A 6,000-nucleotide genomic window follows, 5' to 3' on the forward strand; every position below is an offset into this window, starting at 1 on the left:
CATTAGTCCGTTGAATTATAGTCTTTATTTGTATCGGAATAAGAGTGAGGTAATCTGCGTAAGCGTAGTTGGTAGAGGTAGGGTGGCAATAAATTACTTGTCGGAATCTAGGAGTATTGGTATCGGTCGCGACTGATAAAAGTCCTCTTTCGCACGACCAACTTGTGATCTTTGCTAGTGATGTACGTGGTACCGTTTTTATATCGATTCCTTTGACTTCTTTCTTTTCTTGTATAACCCACCTTTCTGTGTTCCTCGCCTGTGACTGTGTTTACTGAATTCGAAAAAGGTTTTCGCCAGTGCTTTTTTTACATGTACATATTTGAGAGAATATAGATAACTCAACCTTTGGTTAAATCTAACATTAGAACTAGACTGTTCTTAATTCCATGACTTCTTTACAAATGTGATTCAAATTCTATTTCTTTAAATTGGTTTAATGCAATTTAATTTAAAGCTCTGCAGTTTATTAAAATATTTTAAAAATGATACCCATTTATGTCCTACTGCTGGGCAAGTGTCACCTCCCGCAATGAGGGAGGGGTTAGGCCTTGATAATCCCACTCTGGCCAATTGACTTAAAGTCATTGGTGTGTGCCTCAGGTTCGAACCTGTAACCACTTTTAGGTAATTAGGTACCAACTTATACCACTCGGCTGTCACAATTAATATTACAAGATAACAACACGTGACATTTACTATTAAACATAACAGCAATAAAACAACTTGTATGTCCAATAAACATGGAATAATCGACACTCGATTCCCTTCACTGAAACTTAGTGTTCTCGGCACGTCGCGGTCAGCTGCGGCCCTTTTGTCTGTTTTCTTTTTAATTACCTCCAATAAATAGGCACTCAGCAACCCGCCGCCACTATTTAAGATAGGGGAAGACACCGCCTGTGTCTCTGAGCTTCGATTTACAACGGTGTTCAAGGAAAATACGTCGTTGTTCTTTTTTTTGTGAGTGCTGAGAACTGGTGTGCAATAATAGTAAGTCAAGCTGAATGAAATGAAGGTATCATTGTGTTTTTTGTGTTTATTAATGATGGATCAATATTTTTTTTTAAACGTTTATTCATATAATACATCACATTATAAAATACATACAAAAATCGCCAAACTGTCAACCAGTTTGTTGGCGATGTTTGGCGATATTTGTTATGGTTATTTGAACAATCAGTATATTTTTACTGTCTTACCAGCTAATAAAGGACGGGTAAGCTCTGATTAGTTATACTGTGTTTTGACTTTTTCACTACACTATATTTTTAAATTGTTTGAAAGTAACCAACTCTGTTTGAGTAATCTTAAAGACGTTTATTAGTAAGACAATTAATAATAATAATAATGATTTGTTTATCTCCACAAATTACATAACATGGTACATAATGGTCGATTTTCGTGTCCTTTTTTTTGTTACATTTGTAATTTGTGGGAGATCTGGAGTCTAAACTAAGCCATGGCCTGTATTTTAGACCTCCAATTAAGGTTTTAGTATCTTGTATTCATTTCTAACTAAAGCTTACTTACAGTAATCAATAACGCCCTCCCCGTATGAAATCTATTTTCAACTATGTCAATCACCTTAACCCCCCAAGTAAAAAATACGATCTTTTGCACCCCAAATCACCATCAAATAAACTAAAACAAGATCACATTATCATTTGACCGTAGATAATCCACTTGCTTCTGAATTTTTCACAGCAAAAGTAATGTTCCTTGGCCGGCACCCCAATATTGAGGCAATAAGTATAAAAAGACATGAGTAAATGTAGCTCCGGTATGTGATCGCCATTATAAAAGTAAAGTGTCCCATTTAAAGGGCAAGCCTGTTGCGGAATGGCTTGGGGACGGAAAGCGAACTTTGATGGTGTTATGATTGCGAAGAGTGGTGAGTAATAGGATTTAAAGTTTTTGGTAGTCCATGAAAACTGTAGAAGAATTTCAAGTGTAGTTTGATTCCAGCAATGAAAATACCTTTGAACTGGGATCATAGAATCATAGTTAAGATAGTTAACGACACTTACGACTTACATGTCAGACTGTATGACGTAATGTATGTGTCTTCCCTTAAAAACTAATTAGTTAACTTTGTAGCAGGAGATATAAAAAAAAATCCTTACTTTTGACCGAGACATTCTCGGGTAACAGTAAAGTACCGTATATCAATAGATCTCTACAAAACTACTAACATCGGAAAGCCTACTCAATTTTTCACACGATCGTGCCATTTTTCCCCTGCCCAATAAAAAGACACGAAAATGTAACTTCCATAATGTACCAACATGGGCCATTAGAAAAAAATAAAGTGTCCCATCAAAAGGGCAGGGCCGCATTCAAACGCGTTAGTGATTCGGTACCGGTACCAACGAGTCCCTGTGTGGTACTCGTGTTTGTGTTTTATTGATATTTTACCGGCGGAATGATTTTTCGTTGCGACTATGACTCTCGTGGGGCGCGACCGTTAGTATTGATGGTTTGTGGGATGGATTCCGGAAGTGAAATATTTTTTCGATATGTTTTAGAAACACAGAAAGCAACGAAAGCTCTGTTTACTTGCAAATGGATCAAAATATTTCAAAATCTTAGATCATGTTTATAGGAGTTTAATATATCCTCGAAAGTTCATTGAGACGCAGGAGACGAAATTAATGAAGCAAGTTGTTATTTGTAGTTTAAGATTTGTTTGGTATAAAATTGATTGTAATCCGTAAAATCTAAAATATATCAGAACCAACATTTTAATTTACTAATGTAATTGTGTCTTAATGTATGCATGTAAGTCATATGTATTCGTTGAAATTACTTCACTAAACTAAAGAACTCGCAGGCAAAGTCCGTCCCTTGGCAAAACAGGACACATCCCACATCAATATCTTAATACAACATATCACGGCACCTTCCTCGTACATCAGGGTACACGGTTATGGTCGTACCACCTTTATAGCTTGGTCCTTGAATGATTCGATTGAAGGAGACTCGGTAGTTTTTCTGGGTAGTGTTAAAGATGAACCACAATAATTATGATAATGATTTTAAAGAGTTTCTTAAATGTCTTAAAGGTTTGTTATTTTAAGTATCAACATATTTTTAAAAGGATATGTTACTGGCTGGTACGGAAAGTTCTCACGAGCAACAGCGGAAATTGTGGTGACTTGTGTGTATTTGAAAAAGTCGTAAAATTTGTCCATGCTTAATTACTCAAAGGCTTATGAAATAAAGGATATTTAAATTTGCTGTCGAAACTGGTACTAGGTTTACACAAAACAATATAGAACAAATATAACATAACACAACAAAAACGTGTCACCAAGCTAAAACAATGAATTTCTACAAGCTCGTATACCAAGAGAACAATTTAAATAAGTTTGTAACAAAACCTCCGCGCGTCAAGGCAGTATATTCACCACTCAGATTCACAATGTGCCTGCAAAAGATAAAAATACACGAAGGCGACATGAGCTTCAACAGATATTGTCAACATCGTAAATCGAAATTCGATAACACTCTCTGTACTGCGAGATACTTGCAATATTGTCACCCTACAATCATCTTTGCACTTGCGTGTACATTGACGCGTGTGTACTGAATCCTTTTGGCGTTACGTGAGATGAAAGCGCAATGTATGTTGTTCTGTTTATGGAGATGAAAACGTCATGTTATTTGTAATATTCGAATTTTGTTATTGTCTATGCAACGGATTTAGGTACAATACAACACAAATAAATAAAAAAAACAGTAAATAAGAAAACTGATTGATAGGACTTAAGATAATTTTGGACGAGTCTCATCTACCAGAGTATTTCACGTATCTATTACCTGTCATTGGAAGATAATTCGGTTAAACATCAATGACATTATGCTCATTGATTAAAGATCAAAATTCGTTATGAAATCAAAACAAATAAAACACCTCCACCATAATATTTAGAACATGCCTTGTAGATCCACTTCTACATTAAACTCAAATCAAACAATCTAAACATTTTAGCAGCACCAACTAAACAGTTTAGCCACGTTCCCAGCGTCGCTATCACAAAACACGCACCACATTTTCCGCCGACAGTACGCTATTGTCACCGGTGATAAAACTCGTTGTAGCTATCTCTGGCTGAGTGGGCATCCTTGTACGACACCGCGCGTAAAGTACGCGGCGCCCGCGCACCGATTTATGCGCCACTGGCAACGTAGATTAGCCTGATAGATGATAGCCGGCTCTCCCGTGTTTTGGTTACGTCGTTGATAATATTTGATGCTGCTTTGATATAAGCGATTGACGGTGAAATTTTGAGATGTAAACATTTTTTGGCTAGATTTGTTAGTTTGCTAAATTGATGGTGAAAGCAATACTTTGACATAAAGAGTACCTATTGTGTTTATTAGATATGTTTAATATTTGAGTAGTGATTTTAACCTGAATGAGTCCCGTAAATAAATATTACAGCCTAAAGCGACTCTATGATAAAAATAATCAAATCACGACCGGTTGAAATATAGGAATTAGATCAAGAAATATCAAATTGTAATCTCGGAGCGAATTTTGTATAATTGTTGTCTGACTATGTAGTGCGCCTGACAGGTGGCCAGCAATAAGACGTAGTTCTTTACCAGAGTTCTCTAAGAAACATGGTCCTACGTAAACTTCCCAACTAATTCGTGTTCCCAAAGGTCTGTGAAACAAAGTGTCGTAATTACTCAATAGGGGAGGACAAGCAACTCCTAACAAGTTATTTGGCGGGGCCATTTGGTCCGTGTTTATTATCCCGGTGTCCCCAACTAATTTATTGGACCCTTAGCACCCTTGAACTCAGATGGATCACCTAATTTAACATTACCTGCTACTTTACGACTGTTGCTGATCGTTATTTTTGGTTTTGGATATTGTTAGACCAATGAAACGATTTAGTTTGTTCCTTGCCTTGTTTGGTCGCGTTAGTATCGTGAGTGGGTTGTGTTCCTACTATTTGGTATGAATACGTCATTAGTGCTCCAATAGTATTCTTAATTATCTAATAAGAAGAAACTGTTGCGCGATTTTTAACAGTCTGTACTATCGAGTATCGAGAGTTTGACATTTAAAATGTAGTAACAAAATTGTTCTTTGTTAAAGGCGCTGATAAAATTTTCCTACAAAATTTATCAATAGCGCTGGTTGTTGGTATTCGATAGTATTAGGAAACCACCCCTCTACCTTCTTCATATAGTTACGATTGTAAAAAATTGCGCTACATATGTATGATACATCTTTTCAATATTGTTATAAGCTTAGGACGAGTTTAGGAAGTTTTAGTTTTAGTTAAGACTTTGAACGGTTTCTGCAGGTTGAAAAATAGACCTTTGATGAAAAACAATCTAAATCAAGTCAAATCATGAACCTCCGGTTTCTGAGGTATTTTTAGGGGCAGTTTATCAAGTCATTAGTGTTTAAACTCATATTAAAAAAATGCTATTGAGTTGAAAAACTACCGCTAAATGTGCCTCAGAAACCGGGAACAAGACGTTTCCACAAATCCCCTTACCATAAAGTTCAGAATGTTTTGCAGTAAAACTGTAAATACAAACTAATGTATAAAACCCAATAATGATTCATCTTTCACCGATACTTTATAAAAACAAAACAAGCTCGGCATGCGAATAATTTTGTCACCGGTCGCAAGTAAAGACTGTGCGTTATTTATTCGTCACGCGAGACAAAGGGCTGGCTGTAATTACTGGGAAGGACAGATGGACTCCCCGCGGTGCGCTCTCACAAGACACACGCACTTGCAAGCTTGTGGAAGAGATGTTTTATGTGTGGAAAAACTATGATTAGGTGCAGTTTTTACCATTTCAGTACATATTATGAATTAGGTAATAGTTAGGGTACCGTCATACTGAATATTCCGATTTCTTTTGTAATTTATTGAAAGCTTTATTATGAATAGCCTGTTACACGCATTTCCAAGCTTGTGGATAAGATGTTTTGTGTGTGAAAGAACTATGATTAGGTGCAGTTTT

This window comes from Anticarsia gemmatalis, chromosome 15 (genome assembly GCF_050436995.1).
Source record: "Anticarsia gemmatalis isolate Benzon Research Colony breed Stoneville strain chromosome 15, ilAntGemm2 primary, whole genome shotgun sequence".
Classification (NCBI taxonomy): domain Eukaryota; kingdom Metazoa; phylum Arthropoda; class Insecta; order Lepidoptera; family Erebidae; genus Anticarsia; species Anticarsia gemmatalis.